The 8,787-nt window shown below is 54.8% G+C and overlaps 1 protein-coding gene across 5 annotated transcripts in view; it reads left to right on the top strand.

Moving 5' to 3' along the window:
• The first annotated feature begins 1,642 nt into the window (after positions 1 to 1,642).
• Positions 1,643 to 8,787, top strand: part of RPH3AL (rabphilin 3A like (without C2 domains)) — a 38,823-nt gene continuing 31,678 nt past the window's right edge. The window contains exons 1-2 of one of the 5 annotated variants that reach the window (XM_080563375.1): positions 1,643 to 2,365; positions 5,207 to 5,366. The gene's annotated coding sequence lies outside the window, so the exon portion shown is untranslated. Of the gene's footprint in view, positions 2,366 to 2,386; positions 2,733 to 4,005; positions 4,369 to 5,206; positions 5,367 to 7,462; positions 8,454 to 8,787 lie in introns of those variants that run through there. The other 4 variants (XM_080563371.1, XM_080563373.1, XM_080563372.1 and 1 more) reach the window with 4 other exon arrangements.

Raw genomic sequence — 8,787 nt, 5'->3', positions numbered from 1 at the left:
AGCTGGGGCATCTGCAGTGCTCTGACAGCGTCGCTGACAGCCCTGCAGGAGCAGCTTGCTGCCCGCTACAGTCCCGGCCGTGTGTACAGTTAAAACCTTTGGCAGCTGTGGGCTGGTGAATAATTCAGTGAAACCCATCATCGATAAAAGAGAGATTTTGAAGGGTTCTTTGGGTGGAATTGGAAGTGCCGGCTTTCTGAGAGATGAGTGTATTAAAAATTGACTTCGTGCTATCAAGATAAAACTCATATTTAGCCTTTCTAAATTTTTTATGCAGTGTCATATTTTTTTCCCTGTGACTTGCAGGTCTCAAGGCCCAGCTTTGCAGTCGGACTCTGAAGCATCCGTGGTTCTGCGGGGATCTCGACAAGCTGATTTGACAGCAGAATGGATACAGGCTCTGCAATGTGTGTCGTTTCCTGTGCCTATTGTTCCTGCCAGTACTGCTTGCTAAATAAGGTAATTTATCTTTTTCCTGAAGTTGGCTGAACCGTGTGTTTAATTTATTTATGTTATTGACTGTGTGGAGGAGTACCCTGGTGTGAAACGTCATCTTCAAACGCTCTCTTCCATGGAAATACAGGCTCTGTATTAATGCAAACACTGCTTCCTCTAATATGTTTTTCAACGTTTGCCTAACCCCAGAAGAAAGCAAAGCATGTACTCAGACTTGAGCTTGATTTACGTAAAAGTTAATTTAGGTTGCCTAAGCTTATTCCATGAGGTGTGCACGTATGGAGGGATGGGGCTTGCAGGGCTGCTGGGCTTTTTATGAGCAGGCTCTGAGCAGGCAGTAAAAGCATGGACTGAGGATTTATTTTTTCTTCTTTTTTCTTTCTCTGGCAGTAATTAGCATTTGTGAGAGTCTTCAGAATGTGAGGCAAGACAAGTTTTACGGTGATGAGCTATGAGGGAGTGGGCTTGAAGCAGCTGTGGAGAGCAGGAGAGCTGCATGCTAAGGTGAGCGGAGCAGCCTGGCTCACCCCATCCTGCCCTGCATCCGTGCCGTCCTTCGAGGGGCCCCAGCTTCTGCTGACACGGGGAGACCTCTCACAGCAGTCCTGACAGGGAAGGCAAAAGGAAATAACATCGCTTTAACTCCCAGAGCCTAGAGAAGGGCCTGTTTTGTCTGCTGTGGTGTGATCCACCTCCAAGACACAGCGGGGAGTATCCCACCAGCTGCTACAGCAGCTCCTTGCAAGCATCTTGGCCCACTCTGGGGACACCTATTGCTCTACAGCCCCCTGGGCACTTCAGGGTTGCACAGAGCCACTCGAGCAGCATCACACGCAGCCGGTGCCACTGCCCAGAGCAGCACGTGGGTCCCAACCTCCTGCCCAGACAGTGCTGTGGCTTCCAGACCTGGGAACGGAGCAATCCGCATGGGCCTCGTGGCTGCATTTCCCCATCACAGGGAAGACCGGAGGTGGTTAGATTGTTTCCCCAGTCGTTAATTCTTAAAGTCGTTAAGGCTTGAGTGAGCCTGCTGCAGGCAGCACAGCATTCAGCGGTGATTGGGGTTTTCCCTGCGCTAACCCCACAGCAGCAGCCCCGCACCTTCCTCCCAAAGCCACATTTTGCTGCTGGTTCCAGGCCACCTTCTGTAGCTGGTGCCTGTTGTTAGAGTCGTGTGTACAGATTTTGGGCCCCGCTTTTTTATTTTTTTCTGAGATTTATTTTTTATTTTTTTTTATGTGAGTTGTTTATTGGGTTTGCTGTTTTTTGGGAGGTTTTGCTTTGCTTAGTTTTGGGGTTTGTTTGTTTTGGGGTTTTTGTTTTGTTTCTGTTGTTTTTGTGTGTGCTTCTTGGTTTTTGTTTGGGGGGTTTTGTTTTTGTTTTCTGTGCTTTTGTTTTTGTGTGGTTTTTGTTTGGGGATTTTTGTTTTTGTTTTCTGTGTTTGGTTTTGCGTGTTTTTTTTGTCTTTTTTTTGTTTCGGCGTTTTGTGCGCGGCTGTGGTTTTGCGTGAGGTTTCGCCTTTCTGTTCTCGTTTGGTCTTGTTTTGTTTGATTTCTGTGTTTTTGTTTTTAATTTTTATTTTACCGTAGTTTTCCTCCTTTCTTCCCCTTTCCCCTCTTCTTTCCTTCCTCCCGTCCAGCCCCCGTCCCCCCCCCCATCCCCAGTCCCCTTCTCTCCGCACCGGGGCGGGGGGGGGGGCTCAGCTGGGGACCACCCCGGTCCCCTCCCCGCTCGGGGCCGTGGCCGCGGGGTCTCTCCGGGGGCTGCCGCCGCCAGGGGGTGCCCGGGGCGCGGAGCGGCGGGGCCGGGGCCGGGGCCGGGGCCGGGGCCGGGCGGTGCAGGTGGCTCCGCTTCCGCCGCGCCCGGGGGCGGCTCCGGGGCTCGGTGCGGGAGCGCGGCGGACGCGCAGGTGGGTGCCGGGGGGGAGGAGGAGGAGGAGGAGGAGGAAGAAAAGGGAGGCGGTGGGGCTCTGCCCGGTTCTGCCCCGCCGTGCCCTGCCCCGGAGCTCAGGGCAGGTGGCCCTGGGTGACTGCTGGGGCTCAGGGCTCCCGGTCCCTTCCCCCTGGGTAGCCCAGCACCCCCTTTGGGAACACCCCAGACCCACTTTGGGGACACCCCGCACCCCCTTTGGGAACACCCCGGAGCACCCCAGGACCCTCCGTTTGGAGGGCACGCTGCTGGGAGCTCCCCAGCCAGGTGAGCCGAGCGTAAGTGGCGGAGGTGCGGGGGAAAGAAGTGAGCGGTGCGGGGCTGGACGCGCTCCCCTCACAGAGGCGGTGAGTCCTGGTGAGCTGGGCTGTGTGCCTGGCACGGAGCAGCCACGTAGATCCATCCTGCGGCCCTTGGGTGCTCCCTGCGGTTCTGGGAGCGCCGCCGGGCGCCAGCGAGCCCTGCTGTGTGCGGGGTGTTGAGGCTGCTGCAGCTCGGTCAAAGTCCATGGCTTCCTTCCTGCTCGTACCAACAACAGGGCTGGACGTGGAGGCACTGCTGCCGTGCCCACGTATGGCTCAAACGCTTCCTGGGGTGCCTAAAGCTTCGGGGTGCTGAGAAAGGGATTTTCACCCTCCAGGTAGGATGGCTGCTCTGCGGCTCAGAGCCATGCCCGTAGCAGGTTTTTGGCGAGGCTCGTGGCCGGGCTGCGCAGCAGCCGACTCTCTGCCGGCCATGGAAGTGCTGTTCCTGGTTCACTTGAGGTTATAGCGGCGGAACAGGCTGGCACGGGGTTCTCCTGCAAGGGATTCCTGGACAAACGCTGGCCTGTGCTCAGCATTTCCCTGCTCCGTCCAATTCTTTCTAAGAAACTTGATGCTTCTCTGGAGGCTGGGAGGTGCTGATTCCACCCTGCCAGCCACCCGCCACATAAGGCCTCCTGAGCTTTTTAACATATCAGAATAGTGAAACGAGTCTCTCTAATTAGCCATTTAGATGCTAATTTGCTTCTCCCGAGGCCTACGCCAGATCAACCTGCCCCAGAACGTGAGTCAGAGAGCAGAGCCTGCTGCCTTCATGAATTATTCACTTGGTGCAGAGCACCTGCCTGGCTGGGGATCAGAAGGAACCGGGGCCAAAGTCTGGTAAATAAAGATACACCTTGGCAGGTGGAACAGCGCTGGCTTCCCTCCCCGGCATTGCAGGGTGCTGGGGAGCCAGAAGACTGATTTGCTAGGGCAAAAACTGGTTCTTTATAGCTTACCATATATCAAGTAGCCGCGCTAATAAGTGCCTCTCATTAATACGGGCTTGTTGGTACCGTATGTCAGTTTTCCTGTAGAGCTGATTTTATCTTCCCACTCAGGGGACTGGCATGGACCTCCAGGGCATTGTGTTTTATAATCCCTTTAACAAGCACCGTCTTAAAGCACTTAGGCTTCTTGCCACTGCTGCTAGGATTGCGAAGCAGCTCTGGTGCGTGGGAACCTTCTTCCCCCCCCCAGACCTCGTCCCCACTTGCTCCTTTTCCCACTTAGCCTTATGTGCTAACACTTCTCTCCTTTCCTGTGTGCTGAGACTGGTTTGTGCTTATCTGAGCTGGGCCAGCCGGAACCCAATAGATGGCTCTGAACGAGGTCTTCCCCGCGCCGCTGGCGCTGCTTGGATTGAGCCGTCGCGGTGGGACAGACCGAGAGAAAGTGTCTCCGTGTGTTCCTTAAACGTTGTCCCTGAGCCTGCCAAGGCTTTGTGGTGCTTATTTGGACGCTGCGTGTTCTTTGTTGGCCCAAGCTGCAGAAACACGAGTCAAGTCTGATCAGATTGCGTTGTGTGGCTTCTCCGTCTGCTGCAAAGGGCTGGCACGGACGGCGGGGACTTGTCACAGCAAGGCGCTGCAGAAAGCCCCTTACCGCGGGGTGCTGTGCTCCAGCTGGCTCTGTCCCTTCCCGAGAGCAGGAGGTTTGAGGACTGCTTGGCTTCCTGGTGAGCCCCTGTGCCTGCAGCGGGCTCCTGGTCGCCGGGGGGGCTGAGGGACTGCTGGCTGTGGGTGCTGGGAGGGCTGAGGGACTGCTGGCTGTGGGCCTGAGGGGGCAGCTCAGAGTGGCTTGAGCACACAGGTACAGCCCCGACTCAGGCCGGTGCTTGTACAGGCCCAGTGGCGACTCTCAGACTTCTTGTACCTTGAGAGTGACCTACGTGTCTTCTGCCACGCTCCTGCAGCCCCAGGGGTCGTTCTGTCACCCTGAAAGAGCCACGTGCTTTGAGATACAGCAGTGGCACGAGGATCCTTAGCACGCGAGGGGAAGACCCGCGTCTGGACCAAGAGCCTTTCCCTCGCCTCCCGGGAGGAACGGGCCCGGCGGCGCTGGGTTGCCCTTATCTCCCTCCGTCCTCGCTGATCCCCTGTCATAGCAACGAGAGCAAGCACTCGCTTAGTTGCTAAGGTTTCCCGGGGCTAATGGGGTCTGGTGTGCGGAGCAGAGAGTAATTACGCGACGTGTTTGAGGGAGCAGCAGCTAAAAGGAAAACGGGGCCAGAACGGCACCCGATGCGAGCGGGGAGTCCTGGGGGAAGTGCCGCCCTCGGAGCAGGCGAGTTAATTACACCGGCACCGCTCGGCTCGGGGATCAGGAGCTCGGCTCTGGCCAACTGTTTAATTTTTATTTTTTTTAATGAAGTATTTAAAAAAAAATTCCCTAATTAATTTCCTATAAAAACAAATTAATACAGACACGAGGTGCTTAGCTGAAATAACCAGGCAAGTGAAAGCCGGCTGGGGAGCTCCTTACGGGCCTGTGTAGGACGTTTTTGTTTTTCGCAGGGCTCCAAGGGATTCATGCTTCGTGGGCACCTGTAATCAGCCCAGCCGCAGGAGGGCTCGTGCAAGCTGTGCCTTCGCTGCCGTGAGGAGCTGGTGCCTGCTGCGGTGACTGCCTCAATGTCAACAGGACCCTTCGGTTTCTAACGTTGGTGCAGTCAAGGTAATGTCAAAATGTGTTCAAGGTGGAGCGGGGAAGGGGCTCAGCGTAGCAAGACGGTACTAAAAGCGTACGTGAGCTGGAAAAGCAAGTGGATAAATTTGGGACGGAAGAGCGTTAAGGGTGTTAAATACGGAGCTACAGCCTGGCTCAGGGAGTGCATGATGCAGGCATCTCTGGAGGCTGGGAGGATGTTCTGGAAAAGTATCGCTGTGTTGTGCTCTGTTCTTCTATTCTTCTCTAAGCCTCTGCTCTTGGGGCTGGTCAGATAGCAGCTACCGTGCTCACTGGACCTTTGGCATGACCTGCCAAGGCTCTTCTCTGTTATTAAGGTAAGGATGAGTTATGCTGAGGCTGCTGTTGTGCCGTGAAAGGCCGGTTTTCTCAGAAGGGCCTGAAGTGCTTTGACAGGGCTGTGTCTGCAGTACCGCCTTCTTCAGTGGGGCTGCACAGGGGAGAGGCCTCCTCCTTCGCTGCCTTGCGGTCACCGCGCAGGGCTGGGGGACCAAGCCACCAGCACGACCCTGCTGCTTTTCCCTCCACGCAGACCTCGCCAGAAGATTTCCCCTCACAGACTGAGGCCCTGCTGTCAGGCACCTTGTTCTCTGGCTGGTCCAGGGCTCGTCACAGAGGCAGCAGAAGCAGCTCTCTATTAGAGCAGCAGGCAGAGATGAGCTCAGCTACACGTACCCGGGCAGCTCCTGGCTCACGGCGGGGCAGCGCTCCTTCCCTGCCACGTTCCCCACCGCTTCTCCGCCAAGCGCAGCCAGGTGGACTCGGGTTTAATGAGGTTTTGTTTCACATGGCTTCCTCCATCGCAGGAAAGGAACGAACAGGTGGAGGGTTGTTAAAACAGGTCATTTCGTACCGGCAAGACAAGGGCTTCCTTGTAATTCTTAATTCGAGTAAAAAGCAGACTCGTGGAGCGGGAAGGTTTCTGTCTGTACCGCTCAGTGCCTGTGCTGCCCCTCTATTCTGTATGTGGTGTACTTGCAGCAGTGCCAAGAGCTGTGGATTTCTCCTGCTCTCGCTGCTGGAGACCGGCTGCTTCCCTGCTCTCTGCCTTGTGGAGAGGAGAGGAGGACAGGGAGGGAATGTTCAGGGAGGTGGGCGCTGACTGCAGCGTCTCTAAAAGGTAACGCAGCGAGGGCTGGCTGCGGGAGGGCTGCTTGTTTCACCACAGCCTGCAGAAATGACTCCTCAGCCTGCCGGGGTTTTGCTATCTCGGTGTTTCTGATGAGGCTGATTCCCCTGTACTTCTTGTCCTGTACAGAGATAAGAGGGAGGGTGCTTCATGTCTTCCTGGTACCGTTTCTCTGGCATCAGTCCTGGGGCCGTGCAAGATGTTCCTTTCCCTCCAGCCCTGTTAGAGCTCCAGTTTCCGCCCCAGCAGACTGTGGCCTGCAGTCCCATGGTGTTCTCATTGCCTTCTCGGAGGTACCTGTGTCAAACCACCCCGATCTTTTTGCAGAGGCAAAGGTGCAACGCCGTCTGCAATGCCAGGGTACATCAGAGGGAGCAGCAGATACTCGCTGCTGCTGAAAGAAAATGCTCCTGTAAATATTTTAGGGGATAATCTCTCTGAAGACTGCTTGGGGATATGATGGATCTCTAGGCTGTTCTGTTTTCCCTCTCTCTTTGCAGATGCTGCTCAGGGAATGGTGGAGAACAGAAAGCGTATGCTCAGTAACAAGAGGCAAAAGAGCATGACATTGCTTGTTTTTGTTCAGTCATGCTGAGAAAAGCGCACTGTGGTATGAGGCTGGAGAATGTGGTTAGGTCTCTCCTGAGAAAAACGCTTAGCTGATGTGCTCTATTCTGACTTGCCTTCAGCTCTGCTAGAGCAGATAAAGCCCTGCAGAGGAGGGGTGGATGGATTCGGCACCGTTGTCCACCCTGAAGGCACAGGTGCTGGCAAAGCAAACTCCTCTGCCCTGGCCACGCTGTGGGGTGGATCTCCAGCTCTAGGTTTTAGGATAAACATCCCACAGTTGCCAAGTGCTGGTCACGTCGGTCTGGTTGCATGCATTCAGCCTTGCCAGTGGCCATCAATTGCGTGGGCTGTGCTTTTCTTCAGGTGTGCGTGAGTGGGAGGGAAGAGAATGTGGTACAGCTGAGGAGTAATTTAATATATGCATTTGTGTGGGGGGTAAATATGCATATAATCCTGTAACAACGCATCACAGGCTTGGAAAATCTCTGAAAAATCCCGGGTCAGCTGTGCTGTGTGAAATTTTGGCTTCTCTCTGCCTCTTAACACTGGCCTGGGGGTGGGAGCCTCTGTTCCTTTGCCATTAATGCTCAATTGCTCCCAGGTGCATGAGCTGCAGTGGGACATGCGGGGACTGTGTTCTGTCTCTGCCTGAGATCACAAAGGGGCTGACAAGAGCAGGAGGTGTTCTGGTACAAAATGGAAATGCAGGCATAAGTGAAAGCGAGGAAGGTATCTGGTAAATAGAAGATGCCAGGGCTCAAGGATTTCATATAGGGATGACTCCTTTCAAGAGTGGTCCCCTTAGCTAATGTAGTAAAGGTTTAAAAAAACGTGTGACAACTCTCTGTCCTTCCTGCTTTGACCTCTTTCTCTGCTGAACCTGCCTGCAGCATCCCTGCCTCACGTTGCTGTAGTCAGGCCACGCTGCTGGGCGTTGTGTGGAGCTGCTGGAGCCTTCACCTGTTTTACACGTCTGTCCCCTGCACTGAAAGAAGTCTGTGCCTCGCCTGGAATTCCTCCTCCTGCCTGGTGTAAGAGCTGGGTTTTCAGGCTCTCCGGAAGCTGGATGGTCGGAGAGGAGGCTGCTGGGTTGTGGTTTGCAGCCGCCCTGGCTGGAGGCTGACGTGGGTTTGGCAGGGGATAGCTGCCAGTGCTGCAGCCCGGGTCAGCGTTTCTGCGCTGGGGGGCGAGTGCGGCACGTGTGGCACATGTGAGCTCAGCGCGGGGAGAGGTCGATTTGCACAAGCTGCCCGAGTATAAAAGGGCCAAGGCCGTGCAGCTTGCGAAGCCTCTGTGCCTGGCAGAGAAGCAGAAGGCTCTGTGTGTCAGCAGCAGATAGCAGGCGGAGGTGCAGCACGCTGAACCGCAGCACGGGGGTAAGTGTGCTGTGAATTGAGACTGCAACATGTGTTTTCTTGGGAATTACTGCACTGTTGGCAGGTGATATAACTTGCCTGCTATTGTATCTGATTTGTGTTTGCCAAACAGCGTTAAGCACGTTATCTCTGCCCAGCAGGTATGGTTTCAAAGCTGGCAAATGTCTGTTCTGGGAAAGGTAAGTATTAATACCTAGAAATTTATGCATTAAGGCTCATGAGACACTTGCTCTGCTGGAGAGCAAATCCAGCTGGAAGAAAGCTTGGTATGTCAAGACTGGGTTTGCCTCTGCTGAAATCTTTTGGCTGCTTCTGCCCCTTGGTGCTTCCTGTT

This window comes from Anser brachyrhynchus (genome assembly GCF_964034855.1).
Source record: "Anser brachyrhynchus genome assembly, chromosome: 20".
NCBI classification, from domain to species: Eukaryota; Metazoa; Chordata; class Aves; order Anseriformes; family Anatidae; genus Anser; species Anser brachyrhynchus.
The sequence above is the reverse complement of the archived record's forward strand: the minus strand, read 5'-3'. Positions and strand labels throughout refer to the sequence as shown.